Here is a 20573-nt window from a genome sequence, read left to right as displayed (position 1 = left end):
CGTGGAGGGATTCCAAGAAGCAGCTCACCACCTCCTGGTCCCTGCTGTAATTTTACAAGATCTGTTTGTAAACAAACTCCATTGTTTGTTTTCAGCACTTAATTCTTCATATGCTGGGGCTTCAATAGCCTCAGGAATCTGGTTTCCTCACATTATTGATTTACTTGCTACAGACTAATAAACTTAGCTAATTCCAATCTAGACCTTGAACGAATACTTGCTTACTGGTTAAAGGCCAGCACACATTTTTGCCACGTAGCACTGGTTGCTCTTCCACCAGCGGGTTTTGAATCCTTGAACAAAAAAATCAAGACAGGTAGTCTAGGGTATAACCACAGTGGCTGCTCTGTGCCTAACAATTCAGTGTCATACAGAATGTCCTCATCTGCAGCTTGAACCTCTTGCTCCACAGAAATGTAATTATTTTTGGGTCTTTTGTAGCTCCAGCTCCAGAATCCCAACAGCTTGCCTCTCATCTCTTGAGGGGATTTTTCATCCTATTTTCTCCCCCTGCCCTGGTGAGGAGGTGGAGTAGTGAGTGACTAGGCATCTGACTGCAGTCCAAGGTTAACCTACCATATCCTTTACTTAGTACTTCTGAAGTTGTTCTTCCAATTAATGCATCATCATTATCTGGAGATCTGTTGATTTAAGGTTTGTCGGATGACGCCAAGGTGGATGGTATGGCTGCTTTTGCACCCCCGGGTCAGCTGGGTCCAGGTGCACACCATTCAGGCAAAGACAAATTGGGGTCTTCCTTCTGCAACCAGAGGGACTGAGAAAAAGTATCAGTTGTAGAGAACAAGGTATATTCTTTGGGTTCTAGCTTGTACAAGAGGTACAACATGTCTGGAAACTCAGCAGGTAATGGGGGTGTGATTTAATTCAAAGCTAACACCTACTGCTAACTACCATTCTCCAGCAGGCTCCGTACCCACCAAACAGGGCTGCTGTAAGGTAAATGAGTCTTTGAGAGCACTCCTTGTTTTTCCAGGTAATCATTTAGTTTTCATATTCTCCTAGTGGCACCCTTGGTCAGTTTGATACTGCCTTTGGCAGATTGCTTGAGTTGCTGAAGGAACAACAGCTGGGTCTCTCTCACAGAATTACATAGAATCACAGACAGGCTGAGGCTGGAAGGGACCTCTGGAGGTCATGTGGTCCAATTTCCCCTGCTCAAACAGTGTCACCTAGAGATGGTTGCCCAGGACCATGTCCAGATGGCTTTTGAATATCTCCAAGGATGGAGACTCCACAACCTCTCTGGGCAGCCTGTACCAGTGCTTGATCACCCTCACAGTGAAAAAGTGTTTCCTTATGCTCAGAGAGAACCTCCTGTGTTTCAGCTGAGGCTGTGTTTCCGCCATGTTCCCAACAACATCTCCTTCATCTTGTTCCCTCCACAGTGGCTGCTACTCTTTCTTAAACATGGCAGAGCCATGGCACTGGGGCCTCTCCAGCTGGCTGTGGTTTTGGTGCACAATGAAGCACTCACACTGGTGTACACAGCTGGCTAGATCTGGCTGTTCATGGTCTCCTCCCACACGAGTCACAACTGTTGCCCCTGTAGCAAAACCCTGCCAGCTATGCCAAGTACAACAGTAGAGCCATATTTGAGCAATGCTATGCCTTCCAGACTGAAGAGATTTAATATCATTCACTGCATTTTATCCTCAGCGCAGCTTCTTTATGGAACATTTTTAACACCAATAATGTGACTAAATGTTATATTTGTCTTAAAAATTACTTCTGCAAAGTGATCCACAACAAAAAGCACCTTTAAGCATCAAGTTGTTAAGTATGCCCCCTTTTACAATTTTCTAAAGACTTACTAGTAGATGTTGCTTTCTATCAGTGATGCCTGAAACATCATTTAAAAATAGTGCATTGCTGTTCTAGCTTCTGAAGAGGTAAGGTTCTCCAGGATTAGTGACCCTCTTATGATTTGATTTCTTTCTTCAAATGTCGCCCCTTGCTCTCTATTTCCATATCACATCGTTATACACAAAGCTTCTCAAGAGTTCATGGTATTCTGAAGCTAAGGTAGTTAAGATAATTAAACCACCTCTATAAATTGCTGGACTCATTTCCCATTCATTACTCTGGGGTTCCTTTACTTTTCTCAGTGTTTAAGGCAAAGCTGGAGACCAGCACCTGTCAAGAAATGAAGACTGGAGTAATCTCACTGAATATTCAATTTATTTACATTCTTCTAGTACCTGCACAGGAATTGCTATTTCCTTGATGTCATTTTTTCTCTGCCTAATAAATTAATGTATTGGCAATAAATTTGATACAGTTGGGTATCGTCCTGTTTTCTGGTGATATTCTGTCAATAGGCATTCAAATTTGGTGGTATCTGCCAAAATATGTAGCAAAAACTGTCAATAGTTGAGTGGTTCATATGGCTCAATATGACAGAATTCATTTTTATATCACAAAAATGGAGCATTATTTCTCTGGAGAAATTGGACAGCATACCCATGTTGTTCATAACGATCCTGACTTCTTTTCAATGTTATCTGAAGTGTTTTGGGATAGTGCTAGCCTTCAGGTTATTTAAAGATTTTGTTTGTTTGTTTGTTTTCTTTTTATCAAGGACATTCATCCTGTGCAAGTTTTTGATGTAATGATATGTCTTTGTAGGCTTCCCATTCTCTACTACAATTCTGTCTCACAAGGTGCATCTGGCCATATATTTCCACTTCAGCTTACTCTATCGATGACTGTTTCCTTTCTATTTGGAGATTTTTTTTCTTAGATTATAGCTATTACTGCACATTCTCTCTTAAACTCTGCTATATGTTACATATGTGACCTTTTTTCAAACATAAGCAGATGACAACACTCAAATTTGCAAGTATCTAGTACCCATATTGCAACTTGGTTTCGAGTAAAAAGTATTTTTCTTCTGTCTTACTCTGGATGCGATCACATATTCTACTCTTCTGCTATTATTCCTGACAACAGCGTTGTCCTTTTCCCTGAACAATGCAGTAGAGGGGATAAAAAAAGGCTTTATTCTTAATGGTTTTGTTTTATCTTCCCTTTTCATTTTCCTGTACTGGCTCACATGTTGCTTTTAAACATTGCAAATTCTGACTTACGGAAATTCAGGATATGCTAGAAGTTGACTCCTTCTATGGTCCCACTTTGCTGTCTTCCAAAGTACTTCTTTGTGCACTAATCAAATACTCTTCTTAACTCTGGATCTGATAAAACAACTCCCTGTCACCATAACTAATGTAGCACCAGTTACTTTAGTTATATTAACTCAGTACATGCATGAAACTACATCAGGTTTTTAAAGAAAAATTGATTTTTTATTAAGAAAACTCTTTATTAATTTATTTACATCAAGTACAGCAAGAATCCTAGCTGTAAATGAGCTGCTGTCTTGCTTTCTTCCTTCAAAATACATCCTGCCATATCCACTACTCTGCTAAGTCTGATGTTACTCTAGTCACAGACTAACATGGCTATCTCTACACTTGACTATGATGCAGACAGCAGAGTTGTCTTTCAGTAAGAAAATTGGGTACTCATCTTCTATTCCTGTGTGCTTGTGTGCTGTTGCCAATTCTTCCTGTATTTAGGGTGCTTTTCTTTAAACATCAATTCCCAGAGATAAGTGTTTTCATGTAAATGATGCTAGCAGAGAGAAGTTGAGCAACATCTTATGGCCACGACACAGCAGTAACAGGAAGGATGACAACATGATTACTTTGAAGAAGTAATTTAGAAGCCTAATTTAGAAACCACTCCTAGGATAGAGGATGGTGGGATGGGGAGCATGAGTCATGCATCCACTACATTTGAAAGATTTGGTGGTGCTGCCCAAAGTTATTAGGTTAAATTGCACTGTTTAAAGGCTTCTTGCATCTGGTAAATCAAAATACTTTTCAGAAATTTCAGGAAATGTGGAGAAGAGCAATTAACTTAGGAATCTGTGACAGATTAAAATATCAGGGGGTACTTTCCCCACCAATACTTAGCTCTCTTGTGATGTAGACATTAATATCTGAAATCAGAAACAAAGTACATCACTTTGCATCCAGCTGGATATTTATTCGCCCTGATGTTGTATGGGGAAAATAAGTGCCTGTAAAGGAGGAAGAAGATATATGTCCTGGTGCTCTGGCTGCATTTTCCCCAGCTTTCTCTTTAATTTGTACTTCAGAAGATACCCTGGCACAGGCTGCTCTGGGAGGTTGGAGCAGGGCAAGTTCCACTGTTAATTCAGTTATATCCCTTCCCTTGGGAGGGATAACATTTGGGCTGCCTGCTCAGGCTGTCCTGTCCTTGCAAAAGCTTTGCCTACAATTATTATTTAGGAAAGTTCCACATGAGGTCAATACAAATGTCACCCAAACCAGGATGTGTAGATCATTCCCCTCCTTTAACCAAACACATTCTGCTCTTTCTTACACATCCTTTGAAAAGACCAGCTTGTGTCTTATTATCTTGTAAAACTCTTCAGGGTACCTTGAATGCAAAAGACAGTGAATAAAACCAGATTTTATTAAATTTAAGCTTTGAAAAAAGTATAGAAAAAGAAAGCCAAGAAGAGAAGTCAAGTCATCAATACAGGATAACATACAAAGGCATTTTAGACTTCACTGTCATCCATTCGTTAATCTGAGCTGGTAATTTTCAGCCTGTGGAGAAACAATTGACTCATTAAAAGTTGAATTCAGGTATAGTTGCTCTGATGATTTTTTCTTGTCACTATTATTTTAACTTAGTCCACTGAACAGAAAGTGGAGAAAAACAAATCACAAAGCTGCTTTACGTGTCACTTTGTTCATAATAATATATATACATTAGTGAAAATTTCTTCTAATGTAAACACACAAAATCCTTTTCAAGGAGAATCACCAAAGTCACTTGTCGTCCAAAGGGACACAGCCAGTGGCTGTATTCAGAATAGCTTGCTCAGAAATATTATTTTTGGTATCAGTCTGACATTGCCCTGTAAGCAGTTTAGGCTAATAACGTTACTTTATAGTGGACCCAAGGCAATTCTCTGTATGATGGCCCAAGCATATTCATTGCATAATTCAACACCTGATTGAAAACGACTTTTAAGTTTATAAAAGACAGCTACCATTTGTGCCTTTCCTTCAGGAAGTAATAGTAGAGGCACATCAAGAAAGAAAAGTAGTTTTTGTTTTAATTCTGTTACTCATCCGTTTGCTTTACATGATTTCAGGAATTACACACCATAGAGTGTAACTATGGAATGGGCCTCACTTGCAGGCAAAGAACATAAAACTCTTTCAGACTTCAAACATCTTGCTATTAAGCTGAGAAAAGTGGTCTTGTGTGTTTTCGTCTTTAGAATAAATATTTCATGTTCCTCCATCCCTCCGTAAAGTTGCACAGTATAGAAAGTCTTCCATGATACAGACTGTAGTGAAATCATTTAATTCAAATCACCATGGATCACCCTGAATCTCTGATTAGACTGCTGAAATGATTAAACTATATGTGTGTAGGTGTCTGTCAGTTAACAACTGAATGTCACCACTGTATGTACATTTGTATATGTAATGTATAATCCAGAGACAAAACCATATTTTAAAACAGAAGTAGAGTTGGTGTCGGGAAATGAAGAGTAAGCAGCATTTTGTTGTTGGCAAACTTCGCTTTTTACCTTTGCAGAGGATTTTTCCATATATTGTCTTACATTTTAAGAATTACCAAATGGTTTATATTAGGAAACTGAGGTAAGAAGCTGTCAGAGATTATTCCTTTCATAACTTCTAATGACCCGAAGACATGAAATATCAACCTTTAAAAAATAAAAAAAAAAAATTAACTGTTGAGATCAGGTTTGTTACCATGCCAAACAATTCAGACCCCTGCATTGATAGTTATTGTACATTTTCGGAGCAGGGCACACCAGTGAATCTAGTCTGTCTTTGTAACTGACTTTACAAAGCTTTAGAGGGCTGCGTAAGTCAAAGCAGTGCTATGTGAGAGCTGGACAGAGAAAGTCACATTTTAGGGTTCCTCTGTATCACCCTGGGTTAAGGATTTCACTCTGTGTTTCTTCTCTCATTCATCTGTTACCTTGTGCCTTAGACACAAAAGGCTGGGCATGGCAAAGTCATAAGAAAACTTTAATGATTATGGCAGCAAGAAACTACAGCACTTTTGAGGAGCATTAACTACCTGGCACCAAGAATTCTTGAAACAATCTTTTTTCTTTTTTTTTTTTTTTTTTCTGAGTCATCTTATCGTAGAGAAGGCTTCCTGAAGATTAATTCTTAAGGAAGAATTATCTAACTATCCCAATGGCATTTCTTGCCTTAATTTGGTGAGAAAAACTAATTGGTAAATCATATGGAGAAAATGAAAACACTGAAATAAACACAAAAATTCTTAAAGAGAATATTTCAGTATATAAATCAATATACTTCATTATACCTTTTCACCAGAAGTTATTTCTACTGGCTAGGCTAGATACTTGGTGAAAACTGATGCATTACTTTTCAGACAAAGAAGATCATCTGAGAATGTGATTTAAGCACAAATACGACTCACAATCATCGTGTCTATGATTCACTGGATTTTAGTTGTGATTTTTTAGAAATAAATTATTTAATGATCTAACCACCTCTGGCACCATAATAGCGAAATTTCAGACTTCCAGAAAATCATATACTAGGTAAAGAAAGCCTATAAATTTGGACTCATCTTCAGAAAAAAAAATATAAAAATAATCAATTTCTTCTAAGTGTATCTTATTATATCTATACCTAGAATCATGTTTATGCTTTGGCTTTGTATAATCTGTGTAGAAAGATTCCTTAAGAGGTTGTTCAGCATGTTAAATTAAAGTCCTCATCATTCAGGAGGAACCTCTCTCATTGACTAACAGGAAAGTTGTGGAGATTATCCTTCTTCTACTCCACCTCCTGCCAAGTGTTAGTAACTCCAAAAAAGGAAGCCCACTAATCCACTTCAAATGGACTTATGATGCATATTTGGTAGAAATCTAAAAATAAGTCAATCTTCTGACATAACATTAATAAGATTATATATTATTTGTGCTACTTCGATTCTGATCTTGGTTAGAGTACTTAAGGTCCCTTTCAAATCATGGTGCAAAGAACATATCTCCTAAGTTGTTGAAAGATTAATTCAAAAAGTTTCCATATTCAAATTATAGGGGCTATTAATTTATTGAAAGTCCACCCAGTTACTGAGGTGTACGTAGAAGAGGCTTATACTTGCATAAGAGTGAGTATTGGCTTTTGTTGTTGGTATGACACACTCCTACCAAAAATCTTCAGGAGTGAATTTGTAGTTTTACTGTCAGGACTATGTAGTTCTTGGGAGATAAGACTTAATTCACATAATATTTAATAATAGTCTTATAATGAAGGTATTTTATATTTTGTGAAGATACAGTAACAGAAAAAGCTTTGATTGTAATGAACTATGGGGTTTATTTTAACTGTGTTGTAGCTGAACCTACAGTGTAATGCACTGGGCATAATGTTTTAACACATACCTACTGGCTTAAGAGAACACCATGTGTTTATAGTCAGATGTGGAATTTATCATTTCAAGATTATCAATTCAAATCTCTATTATTTCTTAATGCTTTACAATCATTATTACTGAAAGCTTGCTCAGAGGCTGATTGCCAGGGAGCAGCAAGGATCAGCTGCTCCCTGAGGACCAGGGGCCAAGGAGCCAATCCAACCACGCCAGCAGGGCAGCAGGGTGGCCTGAATATGGCAAATGAATTCACACAAGTGGTCAGATCACCAGGCAAGGTCATGTTGATCAGGTAGGTCTGAGGTCAAGCCAAGTGGATGGGTCAGGTTCATGTCTGGTGAGGGTAACAGAGGGTAACACAGTCCGGGGCATTAGACACCTCCCTGGGGATGGGGATGGGGACAGGGACAGGCTGGGGCATGGATGTGTGGTGGGCCCAGCTTGGCAGGCCCCATGGCAGTACAGTGCCGTGGGGAGCTGGGGACCGGCCCTGCTGCAGTGCTGCTGGGGCAGGGAGCTGACGGCCCTGGGGGGCTGACATAGGGTCCTGGGCCATGGGCAGGGTGGAGGAGTCCCATGCTGGGCTTGTGGTGCCCCTGGGGCCCTGACAACAATGTGCAGTGCACTAAGTCAAGTAGATGGCTTTCTGTGCATCAAAACTTCACTTAGACATTCTGGAGATAAAAACCTTCTAGGCTTTCTAGCCTGAGATTTAATCTTTAAATGTGTTGGTTTTTTCTTGCATACGTACTACCTAGAGGAGATTAGGATAAATCAGAACTGATGCAGATATCGTGATCTTGCAGGACCGGGGCTGTATATTTGAAGAAAACTATATTCCCAAAACTGTACACTTGGGGAAAAAAGAGAGAGGTTATGGACTTATCTAAACATTTACAGAGGCAAAAGGAAAAGATGCTTTCATATTCCATTTCCCATGCTTCCAGGTACCTATCACAAAGCACAAGGAATTCCGCAGCCCCAGCATGACAGGGCATCTATGCAGTGCCAGAGAGAAGGCAAGGCTCAAGCAGAATATATTCCCCCATCCATCTAGTGCAACAGTTACGACCTTCTAGTTTACAGTTTCCTGTGTGAATTCCTCCTGGAGCATACATCAAGGCTCCTTTATCTTCAGGATTAATTCATTGCTACTACTAAACCCTATTTACTCATCATCTTTGACGTCACATCCCAGGCATTTTACCAGCATCTCCTTTGGCATCTGGAACATATTTCCATTTAAACTGATTTACCTATAATTTCATATGTATGTTTATTATTTCCTTAACCCAGTTCAGACCTTGCACGTAAGTGTATGTGTATATAGTGACTAGACATATCATTAAAACTTCATTAATATTGGGATGAAATTTAAAGAGAGACCTTTATTTCTACTTAAATTGTTCAAATAAATCTGCAAATTTAGTTTTATAACTGAAAATAGATTAGCAGAATTTGTTGTTTACCAATAATTTTATGTTATTATTTTTTCAGAAGCATATTCTAACATGTGCCTTTTTGTTACTGTTGTCTTATTTTCTTCATACTTATTCCCTACACACATTTCTTCTGCTTGAAAGGCCTAGACCTCTGAGACCTGCCTAATGCCACAACAACTGAATAATGTTTCTTCAGCTTTCCTCAGCTGCTGTTCCCAGGATTCACATGTAATGGCAATTTTTCCTTGGAGCAAAGCACACTATGCAGGGGATAATTTTGTCATAACACCAAACAGAATAGCACTTAGACAAAATTATGTATAACCTGTGTAAACTATCCAGAGCTAGTTCTGGTTTTCTCTTATAAACATGGTTCAACTCCTTTCAAACAGGCTAGAAATATTCTGTTATGAAAGGCTCTGTTTGGAATTAAATCCGCAACAGAATTGTCAGGGTTCCTGAATCTGGAGGGTCTCCAAAGTACCCATGAAGCTATGAAGGTGATTTATTTTCAAGATGTCTTTTTTAAGATTTTACTTTTTGTAAACAACAAAAAACAATCATGCAGGGAATAAAAAAGCTCTCTGGAGCTCACTAACTCTTGATGAGTGCATTGGAATTGTTTGCAAGGACCTCAGTTTCTTCTCGTCCCTAGTTGTGAAGAGACCAGGTAATGTGTCACTTATTATGGCAACAAAACCTAAAGAAAAGAATGATTTTTTGGCATGAAAATAGAGGGCCATATGCCACACGTACATGCTAAAGCACAGAAGCATGTTTTGTGGTAATAAGCAGCAAAGGAGAAAGCTTTAGGTAAAGAACACCAATAGGCTGTTGAAAAACTTTTGTTAGCCGTTGCATTCCAATGACTATTGGCTATCACCATACACTTTCTACGTTTTCTTAATTCAATCAGTACCTGCTTTGGTAAAAATGTATTCTCTCAATAAAAGTTCACTGGAAAGCAATAATACCTGTTTTTCACTCAGTTTTAATCTCAGTTATGCCGAGCTTTATCCCAACTGCACCTTCATGGAGTTCAGCTAAGCAACAGTGAAAATGAGAATAGAGGAGCCTAACATTGCTTCAACACTCTGCTTTAAATGTGTTCATATTCTGTGTTTATGAATATTCTAAAGAAAAAAAAAATGGAGGGATACTGACCCTATAAACTTATTGCAAATTATTCACACGTCACTAATAATTTATTTCTACTCTTAATTTACACATAGTCAAAAGTTAATTTACTGATGTTTTTTCCACCTTTTTACCCCACGTTGTTTACATAATCGATATAGGAATTCATTATATAAATGAGATAGTTTGCTGATGAGATCAATGTGTTTTGTTGTATTTTGCAGATGATTTAAGTGTATATATGATTCCACCAAAACTTTTGTAATATCAATATGGACAGTTTGCATGAGACTTATCTACCAAGACAACTGAGCGGGCTGTTATAAATATACCTGTGATATGTCTGAACCCTCATCATAATTTATGCAGTACGAATCTGAAATTGCACTGTATTCATCATTTTCATGTACTTTCTGTATCACCCAGGTTTCCATCAGAAAGGTAAAGCAAACCAAATTTCAGATGTTTCATTCATAAATGAATTAAAAAGATGCTTTCAGTTATATAGAAATTACTACTCGTTTCATCGGGTGTGAAACATCCATGATAGATAGCCCCAGCAAAGCTCCGAGGAGTGAGGTGGAGAAGGGGAGTGGACATAAGATAATATGGTCTCAGGAATATTCTTTCTGCCATTCTTTCCAGTCAAAACATTTTAGAAAGAGACTTCTAACTACTCTTCTATCTCTTCTACCATTCTTTACTCATGTTTTCCTTCTTATGCTGCAAGGGTTGGTATATACTCCCAAGGGATAGCTTTTCAAAGACACTGGTAAGTCTTTCTGATTGGTACTTTGCAGGTCAGGAAAGGATTTTCTAAATAAGGCTGAAACTGATGATGGTTTGACAACTATTGTACTTTCCCAACTTCTTTATATAAGTAAAGGTCATTTTAACTAGGAGAACATGTGATTACTGCTCAGGCTAAAGACTGAAGGGTTACATCTCGGGTTAAATTACACTGGGAAAATAGGGCTCCTGAAGTCCTCTACTTACAAAATTGTCCTTTTGACATTCCCTTTTCTCCTCATGGAATAGGGAGTCAGCACATCTGACCTACCCTGGGTGTTAGCTTATATGCCTGGAAGAGGAAAACTGAAGAAGCAGGACAAGTAGTGTTCCCAGCCTGGAGTCATTACAAATACCCTGTCATTTACATGGTTTACTGTGCCTTTCCTTATGCACTTAAATATCTTAATCAACTGCAATGTTGTTATTTCAGCTAGATTAGCAATGTTATTGCCCTCTAGTGGACTTATTTATTTGCAATTGCATAAATTATCCCGAAAACATTTTGAAAAACATGGTCTGTAACATAGAACAGTGAGTCTGAACCAGAAAATGTCCTTGACTGAAAAATATCCCATGAGGAGTTACTTTTTGCAAAGTATGTGTTGGGGATTATAAAACGTAAATTGTATTGGAAGACAGGAAACTTCTTGTATTACATTAAACGATGAGTAAAGTCTGTTGCCACCAAGGGTCAAAATCTATCTAGCAGTGGTACCAAGCAAGCCAGCATAGCATCACCGCCTAAGGCCCAAACCAAACTTAAGACTAAGTGGGTGACTGTCATTTCAGCGCTACAGTATGTGTGTTTTTAAGTCTCAGTCACTCTCAGATGTTATCCATGTTTTATTGTAGCTTCAATGTTTGGTTAAATTTCTGAAATTAGTCAGCATGTCAAAATCACATGGCTTGTATTGGGGACAGAGAGCAAATCTTGGATAATGTTCTGTCACAGAAAAAGGAAGGGTAAGCATTAAAAGGCAATAAAAGAAATTATCGTCAGAAGTGTGTTACAGAATTATCAGGGCATGCGCAGAATACAACAGGTTTCTGAATGACATTATAAAGATCAGAATTGAAGGGAACAATCTAATAAAGATAGTTAAGGTGAGTAAAATGTAGACAGATTTTAAAAAGAACCCACTAGAGTAAGTACTTAACTCATTGACTTCTAAAAGCACTGTTTAATGAACCTCACTTGCCATTGTAGATTGCACTGAGCATCAATCTGCATAGTTAGACCCCTTCAAATGTGTGTAAATGTGGTCTTTATATCTAAAATGAATTATATCTTATATATTCTAATTTGGAACAGGAATCAAAGAAAGTCTCTTTGGGATAAGATGTGTCTGAATTTTTATGAAATATGGATTGATGGGAGTAAAACATGGCTTCACAAATATCACAAATTTACATGTTGCAGCAATTCTAGTATTAACATAATTTGGTCATCTAATTTGTTTTAAATATCCAGTGGGCGCTGTTTTAATATTCGGAGTCCATCAATAAAACTTATGTCACGCAATAAGGACCAACATAAATATTTATTAAATGACTGATTATTTTTCTAAACCATTTCTTAGCACGTAGCGGGCTTGAAAGCTTGACTGAGAGGGACTGATTACTGTAAATTCCATTGCTTACGCTTTGAAGTGAATGGGATTACTTTGAATTTACACTGTCAGGGCCCTGAGTGCTTTAATAGGCTTTAGCCACCCTAAGCAGCCTCAACTGGACCTTCACCCACCCACTCTGCCCATGGGCACAAGGGTTTCATTCAGGCTCATGCCGGGACACCTGGACCTGCCCTGACTTACATTGTAGGCGTCCCTGAGCCCAGACCCATCTCCTGCTGTCCTGCCTTGCAGGGTTCCTGGACAGACCCTGCACCCATGCTGTACTAGCCTTGTTTCCAGCCCTGTCTCCTGTTACTCCTGAGGGGATCCCTGGGTTCACCCCGGACTTGACTCATTATCTCACATTATCTAGGACTTTTGATGGACACTAGCCCTCTCCCTTCCCTGCCCTGATGCAGTAGGTCTGTGCCTTCATCAGAGAGGACACTGCCCTGCCCATGCCATACATGCTCTTGGCTCATCCTCTTCAATTGACCAGTCGGCCTCTTGCCACTCCCTGGCAAACAGGTGAATAAAATAAGAATTTTTCCTTAACAAATTTATATCCAGTATCAGTAAATTAAGCACAAATTTATATTTGCTTGAATTTTATGAATCATGTTTAATGTTTCTGAGTTTTAAGGGCAGACAGAACTTCCACACATCACTCATGAAGAATTAAATTTTTCTACAATCTATTTCTTGTATTATTTTGAACATTTTCTAATCTGATATTATTCTGCTTCTGTCGTACAAAAGCCTAATGCATTCATAAAAATCACCTTTCACTTATAAACACATTTCTGAGTTTTTAAACAATTTTTAACAATGACATTTAACTGCTATTTTGTATCTACAGTTTAATTTTTTTTTTCAGATTGCATAATTTGCCAACTATATTCTCACAGCAACTGTTGATTTAGGCAAAAAATACACTGACTTAGGCAAAAAAAAAATCAACGTCAACTGTTGATTTAGGCAAAAAAACCCTCATTGGAATCCCCAACAACAGGGCAACAACAGTTCACTGGTTAGTAGGGCAGAGGTTGGATTCAAAGCTATCTTTTCTTTTATCTTTTGTTTAACATTTTCCTAGTAATTTTTTCCTTGCTGTTTCAACATGTTCCTGGCAATTTCCAGTCTAAAGATCTTTTCTCCCAAATCAGTCAAGCAGTAATAAAGTCTCATAGTTCCACTTCTTGATCTCATCCTATTACTTCATTATTTCTTCGTTCCATTGTTCCAGTCATGATGTTCTCAGATGGTATCATTTTTCCTGCTTTCTCTTAGATGCACTGATATCTCATCCTTACCACATATAATCAATCTCTTGTCTGCATCTGAAAAGGATATTCCCCTATTCAGCTTGACTCATCGTTTTTTTAATCACTGTCTCTTCCTGTTGTTTTTTGTATTTTGCTATTCTGCTCTTTCCTCATTATGGAGCAATAGAAAGTGGCCTTCAGATGGATGCCACAAACACAGCCTACCACTCTGAACAGGGAAGTGATTGCTTCTTCCATTCACCACAAAAGTGAAAATGTCTCCCAAAGAATGGGGGAACAGGCAGAGACATTAACGGAAAATGGTGAAAGACAGCCATGCCTGAGAAGGCTGATGATACTCTGCAGGGACATATCAGAAATTGTAACCTGATATTCTACCTCTCTGCTCTTTCTCTGTCTTATATTTTTTTCCCCCACTTTATTTTTTTGCTTTGCTTCCTCTTTTCTCTACTCTTGTAGAGAATTTGAGCTCTGTAGGTAACTGACCATATCTTCTACAAGCAAAAGGAAGAGTAGCATGAAGGTAGACCTAGTTTTACCCATGACCAACATCTAAGAAAGCAATGCAGACTTTGTATAGCTGGAAAAACTTCAAAATTTACAACCTACTATTAGTACAGAGAATACGCCGAGTCTCACATCCAATCAGATATAAAGTAAAATTCTCAGAAGTATTTGAAAGTAGAGAAATCCAAAGTTTCAAACTAGTCTGGCGCACAACTAATTATATAATTAACCAAAGGCCATATGGAGGCAGCAGTGAAAAAGGATAGCAACACAGCTGAAAAAAAACACCCCAAAACAAAACCGACCAACCAACCAACCAAACAGAAAGATTCTGTGTAATGACTACATTTTTAAAGAACTAATTATTCATTTATCTCCATCATAGCTGTTGGCGGCCCAGATATGAGAGATGCAGGGTGACCAGAGTTAGTTTCATTTCTTTAATCTGTATGTCCTAAAAATCACAGAGCAAACTCATTTTCACCAACTTGGTGAAGTGCTACACGTGATTTTAGGACGGGACTTTCTGAGGTGTAAATGGAAAAGAGATACGAAAATCCTGGCCCTTCACCCTCGTCAGAGGGTTTTTCCCCACTTGGAGAAGTATGAGGTGGGAACAATTGCAAATTCTTTGAGTAAAGTGAATGAGTATGGTAAGAAAACAGAAACACGGGGGAAGAGACATTATCTTCCCTCTCCCTCCAAGGAAATTATAAGTAAAAGACCTTGACTGGGGGGGGTCACAGAAATAAAATCTCTGGACCTGCTTCAGCTTAATTCCAGATAATAGGTCAAAGGAGGGGAGATGGTGCTAAAGAATATCATTAGTATCCTTGCACATTTTAAAAGGGGAGATCTGTTTCCTAGGACATATTTTTGGTTGTTTTCCATTTACCTGCAGCTGATGAGGTTTTCAATTGTAACGTATTTGAATCGCCATGACTAGTTTTGTTTTCAGGTACAAGACCCATCTTCCTTAAACATTCTCCAGCATTTCCTTCAAATGAACCACTTTTTAAAAACATCTAACTAACCAAATAAGTACAATGTTGCACTCTAATTCTAGTTCACTAGAATATTCACAGAGAAACACAACCAAGAAATACAACGCAGAAGTGAATTCATTAAAGAAATTAAATGAATATTTACAGAAATCATTCCCTGTATTCACTAGATTACCTTAATGAAAATTACTTGCATAAAGAGTAGGTTACTCACCACAAGATCATGCCCTTGTATGCCTCACTTTGTTTGTTGTTCTAAACAGCACTGGTGTCATATTTGACTTTTCTATGCCATACTGTCTATTGCTCTACTCATGTGAAAGGTTTCTAGCCATATGAGCCATGAGCTGTTTATAAGGCACTACATGCTCAGAGGGGCTGTTCTTCTTCCTTGTCTTCACTACTGAAACTAAGTCGGTGGTCTTCTTGGCTGTAGACGTTTAAGCCAAATAAGACACACAACTTATTACAGCAAATAGCAGGGAGAAGAATGATATGGTGAGCAGTGTCACTACTCATTTTGAAATGACCCCTTTACAGCTGCCTTAATAACAGGGTGGTCTTCAAAATGTGGACCAAGGTTCAAAAGTTATCCCGTTCTTGCACTTTCCCCCTCCAAATGGCAACACATGCCATGGCAAGTGGCATCTATTCCTGGGGGAAAAAAAGAAAAACAAACAAAAAAAGGCTAGAAGAGACTATCTATGTTCATATACCAGAAACACTTGATCTTACCTACTTAGTTTATTCATCTCCCAATATAGGAAAATGATCTAGGAAATAAGCTGTTGTGGTCACTATCTTTAACAATTCATGATCCTCAAGTTCATGTTTTGAGAAGGGCAACAAGTTGCCTTAAAAGATGGCAAAAGTCCGATTATCGGGATCTGCATTGGGTCCAGACAAACTCTACCCTTTTCGCATCTGTAAAGGCAAGTTTAGAGACTGTACTGGTAACTATTATGAGGAGATATGGGTTTCTGAAAATGAGATCACTTCCCAAAGCTGTACGTGCTGTAATTACATCACAATCATATTATTGTCATCAGATTCTCAGAATGGCAAGCTCATACCATTCCAAGCAAGTACATTTTTAATCATTAAATGAAAAGCTTTTAGTTACAAGAGCTAAGGAAAAATATATCATCTGTCAGCAAAAATGAAGGGAGCGAATGCTAGTGTTTCAAAGAGTAGTTCCGTTAGTCAGCACACTAATGTGTTCCACAAAAGCCCGCAAAACTTCCCATCACGTGAGGATCTTTCCTGACCAAAAAAAAACAAACAAACAAAAAAAAAACCCCGAAAAAAAAACCCCAAAAAACCCCCCAAAAACTGAGAAAAATGGAAAAACTTATCTTTAACAAATAAATTTAATGTATGAACTGGAAAAATGCAAATATTTCTCTGTCCTATGCTAATTCTCAAGGAGTGGAACAAGTGAAAAATTCTTCCTATGGAAAAAAAAAAATAGTTCTATACAAACTTATATCCAGATCAAATATAAATTTGATATTTTTTAATGTTGACTGCAATGTATACCTATAATTCATTAAAAAGATAATTCAATGGGTCAGTCATTTGGTCAATCTACTCTGCTTTGAGGCAGGACTAACTTGAAACATTCTCATTTTTAAAACTTACCTGGCTTTCCTACGTAGCCTCTTCCAATGTTTACATATTATTACAGCAAGGACAAAAATATGCCTAAACTAAATGTCTTGGGTTTAAATTAAGTCAAATTTATCCCACAGTGATGGGGGATAAATGTATTCTTTTCATGATACCTGTACAGTTTAATAGATATCATTACCATGTCCTCTGCACTGTCTTCCTTTCTATGCTCTACAAATCCAATTTTCAGTCTAAGACAAAAGTTTTCTCGTATGCTTTTAAATCTCTGATCACTTGGTTGCTCCTTTCTGTTTGTTTTCTCTTAGAGAATGGTGCCCAAACCTAAACTTATAGCTGAAGCCTTGCCAGGATTAGGAAGGAAGAAAAAATATCACTCAGAGCTGTCAATTTTCCATGATCCATTCCCAGAATGACATTTACCTTTTTTGGTAACATCTTATAAACCTTAATTCAAATTATGGCACATCAATGCTTTCCAGTAGTCTTGCATTGCCCTTCTTCCTTTTGTATTTGCCTATGTAACATATTTCCCAAGTATGGTACTTGCATTTGTCATCGTTAAATTTAATCAGATTTGGGATCTTTTCTCTGACATACATTGATCTCCAGAATACTTGCAAACTCCACAAATATTGTGCCATTTGTAAATTGCATCACTATGCCCTTCATTTCTTTGTATAAATCAATAATGAAAATACAGAATAGACCTTCAGAGAAGCTGTTTCCCTGAATGGGTCAACTGGGACAGAAACACACCACCAGTTTGACATAAAACTATTGAAAACTGAACTTTGTCAATATGTTTTCAACCTCTTATGGTAATTTCTTCTAGACTGTGTAAAATCAACATGATAGTATACCGTTAAGAAGCTGGATTTCTAAAAGCTGTACATTAAGAAAGGAACCTTTTTCAGCACCTAGTCATGCATTGTCCCATAGTTTCAGACTTAAATCCATGCTGCCTTCCATGAAAAACATATACTAAAGTGATTAGTGAATGCACCAAGTAAAATGGAAATATTTGTTTCGTCATGGCAACAAAGTGCTTTGGTGGGGAACAGAGCATTCAGCTAAAACATATAGACCATAAAACATATAGACCAAACAGTTACATATATTTGGGAACTGAACCATCAAATCTTGAAAATGCAAAACTTGAACTGTTTTGATCCTATGGGAAGGTAGGAAAATGGAGATTCCCAGGTGCCAGTTCAATACCATGGTACCAAATGTCATTGTGTGGTCAATTAACCTGAAATTACCGAGTATTGGAAAAGTACGTATCCAGTGATACTACTTTAAAGTAAAAAGTTAAGAATATGTGGCAAACCATGCTACCTATATCGTTGATTTAAAAGGAAAAAATTTAATAAGAATCCAAGGAACTGTATAGCATGATTAGGAAAAAGGCTTAAATTTCATTAAGTATTTGTAAAATGCCGTAATGAAAAAGTGCCCTTAATACATACCAGCACCACTTTTGAATACTGAGGTAATCTTGTTAGACTGAAGACCTAAGTTCCATAGACTTTGCATTTACCTGAAACTCATATTATAAAAATTAAACAATATTTAGTTTTCAAAGTTATTAGTGCTTCTCTTGTCACATACACATTAATCTGTTCTCTTATGATTAGCAAAGTATTTGGTTGTACTGTGCTACAGGAAATTATTTAGGTCAAATATAGATTTCCTGAGACAGGTCCTTTGGTAGTAAAAGTTAGTCCTATTGAAAACAATGAAAGTATCAGTCTACAGCATGTCAACCTGAATCCTCATCTGAAAGCTGGACATGCATCTGTCTGCTCTACGCTTTTTTTAGAGCTGAATTTTTAAGTAAATGATTTTTAATTCACAGGTTATTTGCAGAACACTTATTGGAAATTTCCAAGTTTTGTATGAGCCTGCATAGCTTCATAAGTCATCTGATTACTATTCATGGTCCCTGAATATTTTCTATATGATCATATACTTACAGATGCATTGGAATTCTTCATCTAAATGTAATATTTGCTATTTTCTTTTGACTGTTGATCACTTACGTGGTTTGAACATAATTTTTCTCTTTGTGAATTTTAGCTTTTTAACCCTTAAATTTTAGTTTTTAACCATTCCTATGATAACTTTTGCTCAGAATTACATTGTCTAAGGAAGAAAAACAACTACAAAACTTAGACACTTAAACACTACAAATGTAGCGTTTAAGTGTCTTGAACCCTACAAATATATCTTAACATCACTTACACAAAAAAAGAAGCACAAACAGGGTAAAAATAAATACATTTCCAACTAAATTGTTTTATGAACTCCAGTCTCAAAGTTGTAATGATAATTAAATAACAGACAAGCTCACTTATTTGGTTGATAAAAAATGGTTACAAGTTACAGGCTTGGTGTTCCAGACTGAAAAGTTAGAACTGGTAAAATGAACTTGCTCGAATGATTAATGAGAAAATTTCTTTTACATGATGTAATCTCCATTATCTCTGTTAGTCCATATGTATACATACACTTTCAGAAGCATACCATGCATATGTTTCACACACATTTTGTTCAATACTAAACATGGATGAACATCATGTATTTGAAGGTAAGTACCCATACAGCCTTGGTAAAAGCAAGAAGCCTTTGTCTCAGAACTCCCCCTCTCACTCTACTTTCTGGCAGCTTTCTGGATAGTTGTAATGAAAAACTAGACATTATATTCTCTTTATAAAGATAATCTGTAGCTCTGCCTAGTGTGCTCTTCCCTTTCTCTCACACACACGTGTGTGTGTGCGTGCGCACATATACACGCACTCATGGCATTGCAACTTTAGTATGCGTGTTGCAATGAAATTTGGTTGGACCCGATGATTTCAAAGGTCCTTTCCAACCATGAAGATTCTATGATTCTATGAAAAAACCCACACATTTCTAATGATGCTGTTGTCATCCTCTGTCCTCTGGAAATTTTACTCATCCTGACAAACATGGGAATGTTCTAACGAAATGTGAGAAACTTTCTAAAACATACAAATGTCTTCAGCTGCCTTTGGGTCAGTGAGAGCTGAAGGTCTGAAAGCCTAAAGACCCCTCCCCTCATAAAGCCCGCTCACTATATGAAGAAGGTGATTTTTCAGTGTGAATGGCTGGAACACACTAACAATGGTAATAATACTAAATAATATGAGCAGTAAAAAAGGCTTTCAGAGCCTTTAATAAGTTGGGCACCAGCAATATCAATCAATTAATGTAAACTCTGTGTAAGCCTCAGGTGATGACTAAGCAACTTAATAAACAGCAGTAAGCGCGCTTTTAAAAATAATTATCTGTGTTAGCAAGTCTCTAATTCTCCTATTTTCATTTCTTTCATTTTTATTTCATCCTTTCCACCACAGGACAATGAAATAGACGAAGTGTAAGCCTAGTGTTTTCAAATATGCCTGTGGGATAGGTTTGTCCAGTTCCCATAAAAATTAATGAGAACTAGGTGTTCAAATCTGTTAGGTTGCCTTGAAATTTCATCCTGAAAATATGAGGACTATTTGGAAGCGTCTCTCAAGCTGAAGGTCTACGCATAATTCTGCCCCTTCTTCAGTTATGCATGAGTAAGAACATATGCTTAGGATCTCTACTGGGAGCCCCCTTAATGATATGGAAATACTG

Source organism: Larus michahellis, chromosome 2, assembly GCF_964199755.1.
Source record: "Larus michahellis chromosome 2, bLarMic1.1, whole genome shotgun sequence".
Lineage (NCBI taxonomy): Eukaryota > Metazoa > Chordata > Aves > Charadriiformes > Laridae > Larus > Larus michahellis.
This window is presented reverse-complemented; position numbering follows the sequence as displayed.